This window comes from Suncus etruscus, chromosome 9 (genome assembly GCF_024139225.1).
Source record: "Suncus etruscus isolate mSunEtr1 chromosome 9, mSunEtr1.pri.cur, whole genome shotgun sequence".
Classification (NCBI taxonomy): domain Eukaryota; kingdom Metazoa; phylum Chordata; class Mammalia; order Eulipotyphla; family Soricidae; genus Suncus; species Suncus etruscus.
The window spans coordinates 30,792,349-30,806,218 of NC_064856.1; positions in this window are offsets into that span (position 1 = coordinate 30,792,349).

Consider the following 13,870-nt stretch of genomic DNA (forward strand, 5'->3'; position numbering starts at 1 on the left):
GGGAAGTTGGCGAATAATGACAAAGCACCTCCTCTTCCAACTCTGGGCACTGAGGAACATTCTGGATGCCACCACACCCTGCCCCGAGGCCTCCTTGAACCAGTAACCCTGACGCCACAGTGTCCTGCAATCTGACGCAAAATGTACGACCACCTCCATGGAGGGTGTGCTGGCCACTCTATGTACAGCTCGGACCAGAGCTGTCCAAGCCCTGATTGAGCAGACTTCTACAAAAGGGGAAACTGAGGCTCTGCAGGTCACCCTGAACTACCAAAGTGCCCCAGCTGGTAAATGGCACAACCTAGACTTCACTTCATTGGCTCCATCTTTGCCTTTCATTCCTCATCTTCTGAGTTTCTCTCAATTTAGAGGTTGATATGGGGTTCAGTGTTAAGGCAGTTACTTCATGCGAGACATGGGCTCAACAGGAAGGAAAAGAGGAGAGGGGGAAGAAGGAAGGATGGAAGGAAGGAGGTAGGAAGGAGGGAAGGAAGGAAGGAAGGGAAGAAAGGAAGGAAGGGAAGAAAGGAAGGAAGGAGGGAAGGAAGGAAGGAGGAAAGGAAGGAAGGAGGGAAGGAAGGAAGGAAGGAAGGAGGTAAGGAAGGAAGGAAGGAAGGAGGGAAGGAAGGAAGGAGGGAAGGAAGGAAGGAAGGAGAGAAGGAGGGAAGGAATGAAGGAGGGAAGGGAAGGAAGGAAGGAGGGAAGGAGGGAAGGAAGGAAGGAAGGAAGGAAGGAAGGAAGGAAGGAAGGAAGGAAGGAAGGAAGGAAGGAAGGAAGGAAGGAAGGAGGAAAGGAAGGAAGGAGGGAAGGGAAGGAAGGAAGGAAGGAGGGAAGGGAAGGAAGGAAGGAAGGAGGGAAAGGAGGGAAGGGAAGGAAGGAAGGAAGGAGGGAAAGGAGGGAAGGGAAGGAAGGAAGGAAGGAAGGAAGGAAGGAGGGAAGGAAGGAAGGAGGGAAGGGGGAAGGAAGGAAGGAGGGAAGGGAAGGAAGGAGGGAAGAAAGGAGGGAAGGAAGGGAGGGAAGGAAGGAAGGAAGGAAGGAGGGAAGGGAAGGAAGGAGGGAAGAAAGGAGGGAAAGAAGGGAAGGAAGGAAGGAAGGAAGGAGGGAAGGAAGGAGGGAAGGAAGGAAGGAAGGGAAGGAAGGAAGGAAGGAAGGAGGGAAGGGAAAGAAGGAAGGAAGGAGGGAAGGAAGGAAGGAAGAAGACTTACTAAATAAACTTCCTTGTCAAAGTTATTGAGAATAATGATGGCAGCAGGAACAGGGGTGAGGATCTTTGTTCTGGGGTGCGACATATGCCTTTAAGAAGGTAGCATACTGGCAGTTCTCAGGCCTGAATGTTTTGTTTGGTGGTCATAGGGTTTTAATTTCCTTTAATTAATTGTCATGCTTTAAAAAATTAGGAAATTTCCCATTAGAAATTTAGATTTCTGGCTTCTTTTGCAAAATCGGGCCAGGGCAGATAGTGGGTACCATAGAACGGGCCTGACAAGGCTGAGCCCTCTGCTCTGTAGTCTGGCACTTCGCAGCAATCCGGGAGGCAGCTGACATTCAGCCTGGCTCTGGGGCCTGGAAACCCCTGAGAGGCCAGCTGGTAAAGAAAATGAAAACTCTAGTGTTTGATCCTCCCCCCAAACAGAAAGGGAAACTGGCAGTAGAAACCTGGAGAGGAAGAAGCTTTTGGGGGGGGAAAGAAACTTTCCAGGGGCCCAAGGAGAAAAACCTCAGGGAAGCTCAGGTGTGTTGCTAAGGGCACCAGGCAGACACCAGAGCCAGACACCCTAGGCTCAAGCACTAGCAGTGCTGTGGACTGACTGTGCAGGCTTGACACGTTATTGAACTTCTCTGTGCCTCAGCTTCCCCATCTGGAAAGCCTTTAGGAAAGCCAGCAAGGTCCATCCTGGCCACTCAGTTTCTAAGGTCCCAGCAGCAGTTGTGTGCAAGCTGCTCTCTCTCTCTCTTCTGCAACAGAAAAGGCTTTGGTCACTCAGACACTCAGTGAAGGACACAGGCCAGAGCCATGTGCAATGTCTAGACACTGGCCTGTCACTACTTGAGGGGCAGCGCTGCTGGGCGCTGGCAGGTAGATGCCAGAGATGCATATAAACCTTCTGCATGCAGAGCACAGAGAGAAAGACGTCAGCAGGCCCAATGGGAGCCTCATATCTAAAAGGCCCAGAAGGTTCCGGAAGGTTTTCAGGGAGGGTTCCCAGAAGGTTCCAGAAACCCTGAAGCTTCCAGAGGGAGTTCCAGAAGGTTCCAGAAGACCTCCAAGTGGTTCCAGAAGGGTTCCAGAATGTTCCTAAATGTTCCAGAGGGGGGCTCTTTCAGGGAGATAAGGACTAGAAGGCACCCTAGAACAGCAAGAGACACACCCACTGGCCCTGAGCCACCCCAGTCTCTGAGATCACCAGGCCCCCAGGATTCTCCCCTTGGGCCTCCATAGAGTTCCAGTGGCACTGGTGAGGTGAGGGATGCATCCCTAGCGCCTCCTGGTGGCCTTGTACCTAAAAGGTAGGGCAATGGTGGTGCGGAGGATAGGATTGCTTTTCAGACCAGCTGAGTGTATGAGGGTTTCAGCTGATAGCAAAGGTTTGGAGGACAAACTGACATGGCTTTGAATCAGGTTGCTCCAGAACAGCAGGGATTCCTTGACAATTCCATGAGTCCTGAGGCCCTCGGTTTCTCCATCTGTCAAGTGAGGATGATACTTTTTCATGGTGTTGCCTGGAGGTTTAAAGGAAAGGACAAACACAAACAGGTGGTACACGGGGAGTGCCTCTGAATGCCTCTCTCTGGGTACATTCACAGTCAGACAAATCCACAGTCCTTGCATTCAGTAAACTTCCAACAGAGCCATCACACTGGCAGTAATTCAGGCACATTCACTGCCACAGAAAAGCTCCTTTCCCAGTCCACTGCCAAATGGCCACAGGCCTCAGAACATTCGTACACCTGGACTCCCCTCCTCGATCGCTGTGTCTGTTTTCAGATTCTTATGTCTAAAAAGTCTATGGCAATCCAAGAATTAATCCTCTTAGCATAGAGAAAGCTTTTGCCAGTGGCAAATAAAAGATGATTCGCCAAACCCTGGGTGCTTTATTCCCAGCCAAGAAATGCAAAAGACCTTTAGCTCTATTTTTCAAGTCAGCCTACTCAGAAGGGAGAGGAAGAGCAACTCAGAGGGTCATGGACATATCCCCTGTCCAGGCAAAGATGGAGGTAACCATGGTGACTTGGACAGAAGCTGTGGGTCTAAATGTCAACTGGGTTTGGCTGTAGAAAGCAACGAGACATTGTGTGGCCATGTGTGGCAATGCCCCAGGTGGTCCACCAGGCTGGTCCACCTAGAAAATCTCTCCTTCAGAATTAGGTGTTGTCCCCCCCCACCAGAAAGATAGAACAGCAAGTGAGATGCTTGCTTTACATGCTGCTGAGTATTTTGATCCCCAGCACCCCATGTCCCCCAAGTACTTCCAGAAGTAAGCCCTGAACACTGCTAGGAGTGGCTTAAAAAAATTATGTCCCCCCTCCCCCATGGAAAGACTTCTGGGAAGGGCTGCTGGTTATAATGCTATTTGTCCTACAAAGGCAAGACTCAACCATTTCACTGTCACCAGGAGACTGGCTATGACTTTTATTATATGCAGACAATGGACTATGTAAAGAATGCTCTCCTGGTGCTGATCTGGAAAGATCTCCAAGGTACATTGTTTAAAAAAATAAAAATAAAAAAGACCCACCAATGCAGAACGGGGTGTGGAGTCTGCTTCTATTTAGAGAAACAGCTACAGGAATCCATGCACATGCTTATCTGTACTCTGGAGATCTTTGCTGATCCCCAGAAATGATTGCCCAGAATTGGGATGGTTTCTGGGGAGGGGCAGCCAGCTGGGAGACAGGTTCTGAAACCTTCAGGATTATTTTTCACTGAATGTGTTTCCTTATCAATTCGTTTAACTTTTTTTTAGACATTAAGAGAGAAGAAAAGAGAGCACGGGGTGCAGAGAGGGGGATAGAGAAGAGAGGGGGAGGGAGGTAGAGGGAAAGAGGGAGAGGAGAGAGGGAAGGAAGGAGGGAGGGAGAGAGAGAGCGAGAGAGAGGGGGGGGGGGGGAGAGAGAGAGAGAGAGAGAGAGAGAGAGAGAGAGAGAGAGAGAGAGAGAGAGAGAGAGAGAGAGAGAGAGAGAGAGAGAGAGAGAAGTTCCTGGAAAGTTGTGCTACAAAGAATCAGGCATCATTTGCATTGGGTGGTTGAGATGAATTGAGTGACTTTCCTTCTATTTTTCTTAGTTGCATTTTTCTTTCTTTCTTTTTTCTTTTTCTTTTTCTTTTCTTTTTTTTTTTTTTTTTTTTTGTGGTTTTTGGGTCACACCTGGCAGTGCTCAGGGGTTACTCCTGGCTCCATGCTCAGAAATTGCTCCTGGCAGGCACAGGGGACCATATGGAACACCGGGATTCAAACTGATGACCTTCTGAATGAAAGGCAAACGCCTTACCTCCATGATATCTCTCCAGCCCCTTAGTTGCATTTTTCAATAAAATCATCATAATCAAGGAATACTGGTCCTGTAAAAGTGTTTGCACTAAACCCTTGTTTTTACTTGACAGTAAAGGAAAATTAAGTTCCACATCAAAAACATATGCTTCCCTCAACACCCTGAGCAGTCAAATCCTTTCCATTGCCAAGAACATGACAGGCCCTTCCAACATGAAGTTGGAAGCTGCAAACACATTACATTGTCCCGCTGTCTTGCTAAGAAGTGCTCCCCCATTTGCCTCACCACCACCACCCCCAGGCTCAATAAGGGCTTGGATCTGCCTTGAATCTTCTATTTATTACCTGGACACCTACTTCCCCACATCCTGGCCTCACTTTCCTTATCTATACCATGGATACTCCATACATCTGCGAGCCGGCTGTGTGAGATGGAGCACTTGGATCAGAGTGCACACAGAGCACTTGACAGCTCTTCTACACAATGTTCAAACAGGGAATGAGCAAGAATCCTGCACAACCAAGTGGTGCTCCTCAAATTTTATAATATTACACATCAGTGGTATCAATAAAATATAGGGGGGAAGCACATAATAATGAACAGTGCCTCACATTAGATGAAGCTCAATGAATGTTGCAAAAATAAGAATAATTCTGCATACCCAAGGGTGAGAGCGCAGAGAACAGAATGGGGAAGTGGAGCTTTCGCTTTGCTTGGAATCCGTTTACAAAGGACTGGCAGTCCCAAATCCATGACCCAAGGGAACCGGAGTCTCCCCAGAGTTTGGAGAGACTGACACCAAGTGGTCAGCCCTGGAACTACACCGTAGGTTCTCAGATTCCTCACTAGCCTGGCTGTTCTTCACAGTGCAGTCTTGAGCAAGACCCTAGACCTCTCTGGGTCTGTTTTCATAGCAGTACCATGGAATGATAAGCCTTACCTTGTAGAGTAGAGGTGATGATTAAACGAGATAACCATGAAAGTCATATCCAGGGTTTCTATGTTGCACAACTTTTGACGGGGAGAGTGGAGCATGAAATAGTGCAACTCAGTATTATCACTCCCTTGAACTTTCAGCTCCATTCCACCCCCTCCCAGAGTCCCCCAAAGAGCAGCCCAAGTACCAAAGAGACTTTGCAAGAAAATGTAGTAGGTAGACAGATGGTCACACAATCCACGACAAGTCTACTTCCAGCTACTCTGAAGCCATCCATACATGTCTCTGTTAACCAACTTGTTTGAATTCTTTTAACATCCCTTTTGAACAAAAAGGAAGACTCAGACTTAGAGTCTTTGAAAGGCAAATTAGGGGAGGGACTGCAATTTAATAAACATAAATGTTTTATGTTTATTTTCTATGATCACCTCCTATTGAGAGCAAATGATACTGGTTTTCCAGGTGGCAAGTCTGTATTATTGTCAGTGTGTAGTATTTGTTCTTCCTATTGATAATTTGCTGGTGAGTTTACCACTGTCAGGCTAGACCATGTGACTAGCTTCGCAGATGGAATGTGAACCAAGCTTCCTAGAAGCAGCTCTGGGAAGCAGTCACGTGTGGTTCTTTCTGTATTTGCACTTTGGTCTCAGCTGGAAGTCTGTCCCGGGGACAAACTGCTTCTTCAACCTGCATCCCAGAGTACACAGGACATCTGAACCAGACCTGCACCACATGAAGTAAGAATAAAAAATAAGGGCCAGAGAGATAGCACAGCGGCGTTTGCCTTGCAAGCAGTCGACCCAGTACCTAAGATGGTTGGTTCAATTCCCCGGGGTCCCATACGGTCCCCCATGCCTTCCAGGAGTTATTCTGAGCAGATAGCCAGGAATAACCCCTGAGCACTGCCAGGTGTGGCCCCAAAACAAAACAAAACAAAGAATAAAAAATAAACCCTGGTTATACACATTCCATTGAGATGCTGGGCATATTTATTATTGCAGCGACCCTAGTCTGATCTGATTCATACAATGGAGAGAAAATGGTTCCTTTAACAATAACTATACTTGGGGCCAGAGTGGTGGCACAGCTGTAGGGTGTTTGCCTTGCATGCGGCTGACTTAGGATGGACCGAGGTTCCGTCCCATATCCCCTGACGTCCCATATGATCCCCAAGCCAGGAGTGATTTCTGAGCAAATAGCCAGGAGTAACCCCTGAGCATCACAGGGTGGCCCAAGAAACAAACAAACAAAAACAATAACTATACTTGAGTAAAAATAAGTGTGTGAATTTAGGGAAGAAATACTAAGTAGAAATGATGCAGGCAGTTGGGGTACATGCATTGTGATACAGTGACTGGATGACAGAAGTTTAGGAAATTCTAAGGAAGTTTTTATATGTGAAAATTACCATCCCAAATTGCAGGTTTGTTTCAGAGTCCCCAAAACCTCATCCAACCCACATCTCAAAAATTTCGTAATCCTGGAGCCAGAGTAATAGCACAGAGGGTAGAGTGTTTGCTTTGTACACACCAACTCAGGTTTAATCCTTGGCATCCCATATGGTCCCCCAAGCACTATCAGGAGTAATTTCTGAGTGCAGAGCCACTCAGTTTTGGGGTATGGCCCCAAAACTTAAAAAAAAAAATACAACTCTCTAGTTCACTTTCTACTAGGAAGCTCAAGTTTTTATAAGTGCTCCTCTGGGGCTGGAACTTAAATAAACAAAATCTGAGCTCATGTATTGTATGTATAGGGAGGCCTGGGATTGATCCCCAACACCACGTGGTTCCCAAGCATGAAGCCAGGAGTTGTCCCTGAGCACTATTGGTTGTGCCAAAAAATAAAAAAGAAAAGAAAAACATAATAATAAAAGTACAAATCTGAAAGAGTTCTTTTGCTGCTCCTGCCTCTTAGATATTTCCTTGGAAGTTCTCACTCTTTAGGCCTTTTGTTTGTCCCCTCTCCACTCTCTAGTCTCAGTCACCTAAGTTCCAATCACAGGAATTTCTTGGTTATCCACCAAACAGTGAAACCGGCTCCGCCCTGGGGCACCAGCATGTGCTGCCTGGAATGCTGATCCATTAGTTAAAAAGTGGGACAACCCTTTCCACTCCCTTGTATCTGCTTAAATAGAACATCCCTGAAAAGTTCTTCCTATACCATCAAAGAAAATAGCGATTCCCCCAATCTCCCACCCACCAAATCTACATCTTTCTATTTTTCTCCATATCACCTATCACCCTCTAATACAAAATTTGTATTCATGGTCTATATTTCCCATTATAATATGAGCCCCTTGAAGCAAGAGTTTTGTCTATTGTTGTTTCTGGGTTTGTTTTCTTTTGTTTGTTTGTTTTTTTTGGGTCACACCCGGCAGCGCTCAGGGGTTCCTTCTGGCTCTTCGCTCAGAAATTGCTCCTGGTAGGCTCAGGGACCATATGGGATGCCAGAATTCAAACCACGTCCTTCTGCATGCAAGGCAAATGCCCTACCTCCATGTTATCTCTCTGGCCCCTGGGTTTTGTTTTGTTTTTATCACTGGGATCTTTCCTAGAACTTTCCTGGAACATAAGTGCTTGTGAATGAAGGAATGAGTATATGATGGCCAGGGGAAATCCAAGCAGTTTCAGGTTCCCCTTCACTCCCCTTCAGATCCTATTGATTCAAGACCACTTCTTTCCAGTGGTTCGGAAGTCTGGAATGAGAAGTCTCATTAGTTACCTCAGCTCATCTACTTCTCCCTGAAGTACTGTCCCCCAGAGAAAGAAAACACACTGATTGGCCAGCCCTAGGTAACATGCTCAAATTTAAGGGCAGAACTTGCTTCTGGCCACTGGCCAGGCACAAAATGAGCTGAGTAGAGGCCCCAAGTAATAGTACAACACTTAGGGCTTTTACCTTGCATGCGGATGATCTAGTTCAATCCTTGGCATCCCAGATGGCTCCCCAAGCCAACCAGGAGTAATCCCTGAGCACAGGGCCAAGAGTGACCCTGAGCACTACCAAGTGTGGTACAAAAACAGAGTAAGCTGTGAGGCAGCTGATGGTGAGCTGCTAGTAAGGTGGCACTGTTATCGAAAAAGGAAAGTAGATGCAGAAACAATAGCCATCCAGTGCAGACAGGCAATCATTCCCCTGTGTGTCCTATAAGGAGGAGCTTTATTGGATTAGTGTATTTAAGTGGGGTGAGTGGAAGAAACTTCATTAGGACCAAAGATATTGGACCGGAGCGATAGCACAGCAAGTAGTGCACTTGCCTTGCACTAGACCAACTCGGGTTTAATCCTTGGCATCCCCTATGGCCCCCTGAGCCCAACAGGAGTGACCCTTAAGCTCAGAGCCAGGAGTAACCCCTGAGCACTATCAGATGTTGCCTACAAACCAAAACAAATGACCAGAGAGATCCTGAGTATAAGGAACGATAATTCAAGCGATCCCCTGACATTAATTGATCTGTGGCACTAATCTCATCATAGCACTGAAACATTGCTGAAAGAGATGAGAAGTCTGGAGCCAAAAGAAATCTTCGTTTTCTACATGCAACTTCTTACATAATCAGCAAAATATTAATCTCTCTTTTGACACCCTAGAGAAGAAATGTAAAAATAAATCCTGTTGGCTCTAACCTAATCCTGTTGATTAGTTTGAGGTCCCACATGCGCTGACTGCATGACACAACCATAAGGCATCCCACAAACCCCCAGATCAACCAAGGGGGGGCGCCTGAAGTTGGCAGCCATGGTCAGCTGAAATTCTGAAACCATATGGCATAGTGCTGCTATTGGGAATGAGTAATTTCTTTTCCTCCACAATCTAAGTTCAAAATTCTTGAATAATGCATCCTATTGGGAAAGGGAGAGATGCCCCCCAAGATATCCATCACCCTCCTGCGATAACCCAAGTTCCTGAAAAGCTCAGGGGTACTTAGAATATAGACTACATCCCCCAGCCTCCTTTGCAGCAGGACAGCCACGTGATCGGGTGTGGCCAATAGAGTGCGATAAATTACAGGTTCTCAAACAAGGTGGTCACCTCTTGGACGAGGAATGGGGATGACATGCTAATAGGGATGGAGCGACAAGTCAGGAGCCCAACTTCATAGTGTGTGACAATGACCCCCAACTCAGGTTTCCTTATGAAAGAGAAAGGTCTTGCCCATTTCAATCTCATATCTTTGGCATGTGTCATACAACAGAATTTGTATCATAAATAAAACACTTCCAAAGAAGTTGATCTGCCATAAAACAGTAAGCAATGAACAATGCTGGGTGTGGCCAAAAAATAAACAAAAAGAAAATTTATACATGGAATAAATCCTTCTTTTAGTCTGCTGGACTTTTTGTTTGGGGGTTACAGACAAACGTGTTGGGAGCTATTCCCAGTTCTATGCTCAAGAACTGTTCCCTACAGTGCTGAGGGATGGAGCCAGAGTAATTCATATGCGTGGCAAGGGCCTTAACCTTTAGACTAGCTCTCTACCCCCCTCCTTTTCCCTTGAACATAAAAAATACATAATTTGACTTATTAATATCATAGGAATGTCTTATTTTTCTTATCTTTCTTTTTTTTTTTTTGAGCCACACCTAGTGATACTCAGTGGTTACTCCTGGTTCTGCACCCAGGAATCATTCCTGGAAGTGTTGGAGGACATTTCAGATCCCAGTGACCAAACCTGGGTCTACTTGTGCAAGGCATATGCGCTACTCACTGTACTATGGCTCAGGCATCGTGACTTATTTTTCTTGTCAATAAAGACTATCTGGAGGAAGTTCGTCTCCTAGGGTGCTCTTTATTAGCTTTACCAAAGCATTTGTTGGGCCGGGAAGATAGCTCAAATAGTAGAAGCATGTTCTTTGCATGCAGGAGCCTGGAGTTTGATCCTCAGTACTGCAAGATCCCCCAAACACCACAAGATGTGACCCTTGAGCATCAAGCTTAGAGTAGCTCCTAAACACCTCTAGGTGTAGCTAAAAGAACAGAATAAATAAGAAAATAAGTAATAAATACTTGTTGGCATCTTGAAGTCTTCTGAGCCTTGAGTCGCTAAGGTGATTAACTTTCCTGGGCCTGGGTCAGTTCCCTTGAAGAAGCAGAATATTACCAACTTGTCCAATAAAAAACTCTCCCATCTAGCCAGCCCTGTACGACCTTAGGCAAACCTGTGTTTTCCTGTGTTGCACCCTCTGATGAGGAAAGGAGATCCAGCCATGACACTGACCACCCAAGGCTGATATGAGAGTGTAAGTTTATGTTTAATATGCCAGCGCCCAGAACTACCTGGAGAAGCTGCAGTCTCTGGGGGTGCATTGCATCTCCGAGTGGAAATATGTATCAGTGCCGACATGCTGAAGGATGATCCCCCACCCCCCAATATCCCACATGCTAAGAGTCCTCCCTGATTCAACAGCAAGTGGGTCAGACACTTGGCAGCGAGGTACACACAAAGGTCCTTAGCACCACAAGCTCCACCAGCATCATGAGCACCTACCCTGAGCCAGGCTGGGCAGTACCAAACCCCTAAATCCCAGGCACCTCACAAGACAAAGATCTCTGCTTTCAGGTGCAAGTTGAGCTCCTCGGCTTCTTGCTAGGTTGTCTGGGACAGGATGAGTTGAGGCTGGGCAGGAAAGGACAGAGGGGATAAGGACAGAGGGGTTTATTCAGGGGTGGCCCTGGAAGTGACTTTCACCACCAGAGGGGCAGAAATGAACCTCCCAAGTTCTATTCTAGCTTCAAAGCAGGCTGGGAAAGGCAGAGAATCATAGCCCTTGAGTGGCTAACATCTCTGTTATGTTCAGGGGACTAATGAACAAGTTTTCTCCCTTCATAAACTTCCCCTGTAAAATCCACATTCTGAGCCAGAGCTCCGAGCAGATGTCATTTTTCCCTTGCATAAGAGTTACCCAAGTCTTTACTTTCCAGAGTTAGGACCACGGTATTAAAGGGCATCTGTCAACTTGATGGATCTGGTCCAATTCCTAGAATTGGGCACTGTCCACTAATAGGCAATGAGATGGTGTGGCCAGCAGCCTTGTCAGCAGGGAGTTGGAGATGTTGGGATTTTTGCCAATCTGATAGGTAAGCATAGAACAGAAGTAAGCACTGCCAGATGTGGCCTACATAAACCAAAATAAATAAATAAAGGCATGCTTGTGGCATAGCCAGCCTTATTGAATTAAATGCTTAAAAACTAATTGGAGGGGGGGCAAAGAGTGATAGCACAGCTGTAGGGCGTTTGCCTTGCATGCAACTGAGCCAGGACAGACCCGTGTTCAATCCCTTGACATCCCATATGGTCCCCTGAACCTGCCAGGAGTAATTTTTGAGTGCAGAGCCAAGAGTAACCCCTGAGCAACACTGGGTGTGGCCCAAACCCCCCAAAATAAATAAAACACAAATCGAGTTAATATGTGTTGTTAGGGTCCAGAATCAAAGACGATACCACACAAAAGCAAAGCAAAACTTTAATTCATCTATCGCCAGCTCCAAACTGGCTGGGCAGGGTTGTCTCTTGCAGGAGATGAACCCTGCCCAAGGTCACAAGTCAGTTTATATAGGGAGGGGATGAGGAGGTTCTAGTGTCTGAAGATCTTTAAGACTTTTTAAGATCTTTAAGGCTGTTGTCTAGGGTACCTTCCTACCTCTCCCTCGTGTCCTTTCTTTTTGTTTTTTGTTTTTTGTTTTGGGGCCACACCCGGAGGTGCTCAGGGGTCACTCCTGGCTATCTGCTCAAAAATTGCTCCTGGCAGGCATGGGGGACCAAATGGGACACCGGGATTCAAACCAACCACTTAGGTTCTCGGTCAGCTGCTTGCAAGGCGAACACCACTGTGCTGTCTCTCCAGCCCTTCCCTCATGTCCTTTCCAGATAGGCTACCTGGTATGGCCAGGTATCTCAGGGAGGTGTGAATGGAAACTTAGACTTACTAAAGAGAAGCCTAAGAGGTTTACAACATGTGGTCCTTTACAAAATGGTGTCTCTCCTTGTTCAGAATCTATAGCCCTACATTATTAACCATGCAAAAAACTTTATATGTTTATCTAATATATAAAGAGTTCTGACAAATCAATTTTAAAAGATCAGCAAATGGGGCCAGAGAGATAGCATGGAGGTAAGGCGTTTGCCTTGCATGCAGAAGGACAGTGGTTCGAATCCCGGCATCCCATATGGTCCCCCAAGCCTGCCGAGTGATTTCTGAGTGTAGAGCCAGGAGTAACCCCTGAGTGCTGCTGGGTGTGACCCCCCCCCCAAAAAAAAAAAGATCAGCAACTTAGCAGGATACAGCAGAAACATAAGAACATACTTTCAAACATTTAAAAAAATACTTGCATACTCTTTTGGTTTTCAGATAGTATAAATCTTTTGCCTTTTACTAAAATAAATAAATAGACTAAATAAAAATTAAATTAAATTAAAAAATGCTGGAGTGAGAAAATGGAGGGTAGAACATTTTCATTGCACAGGGCCAACCCAGGTTGTGTCCCTGGCAACACATATGGTCCCATGAGCACTACTAAGAGTAATTCCTGAGTGCAGAGCCAGGAATAAGCCCAAGTATCTCTGGGAGTGACCCATCCCCCAACAAAAAATGCTTGATTTCACATATATAAGAAATAATAGACCATCTTCTTCCACCATATTATCCCATATTGATAAGGAAATCCCAGTGTGACAACTTGCTGTATTAGAAAAAAATCTGAGAAAATAAGCATGTGTGCATAAAACGATACAAAGTCACATAAAGATTTCAGCAGAATTCATTCCATTTAAATGGCCCATACCTGTTACCCCCATGAGTCTTTCAGAACTTGATTCATTCACATGCTGAATCATGTAAGCACAGTTAGTCTTGACCACATTCTTTTTAATAGGCAAAAATAGGAACAATGCCTTTGAATAAAGGGCTGGCTAAACTACAGTCCATTCACACAATGAAAGTAGCATTCAACAGTATAAAAGAGGAAGCAGCTATGTATCAGCTGCTAAGGAATACTTGGGCCAAGATGGCAAAAGCTAAAGAAAATTCTGTGCAGAAAGCATGCATGTAGTGTGTACTTACAGGCAAGGAGTGGAGAGGAAGAAAACACAGCTCCCTTCTTGCTTCTCTATACAGAAAGTCCTGGGAATGCTGTTGAAGGATAGAGAATGTGCATAGGGCTCCAAGGTAGAGAGAGGGTAGTATGTTCCAAGAACAAGGAAGGGGTTTGCTGGGAAGGCTGACTGTGGCAGGTGGTGGCCAGATGCTTTTGGAACCTTGGAGACCATTAAGGAATCAGGTCTTGAGTCCAAAAGACATTCCAAAAACGAACATGATATAATCCATATTTTAAGAATATCTTGCTGCCATTTGGCAAACCTCCTTGAAGAAGAAAGCAGAATAGAAGCAGGGAGACCCACTGGGACACTAGCTAGTTGTCAGGGGGGTATTGGTGGGGAGGCGT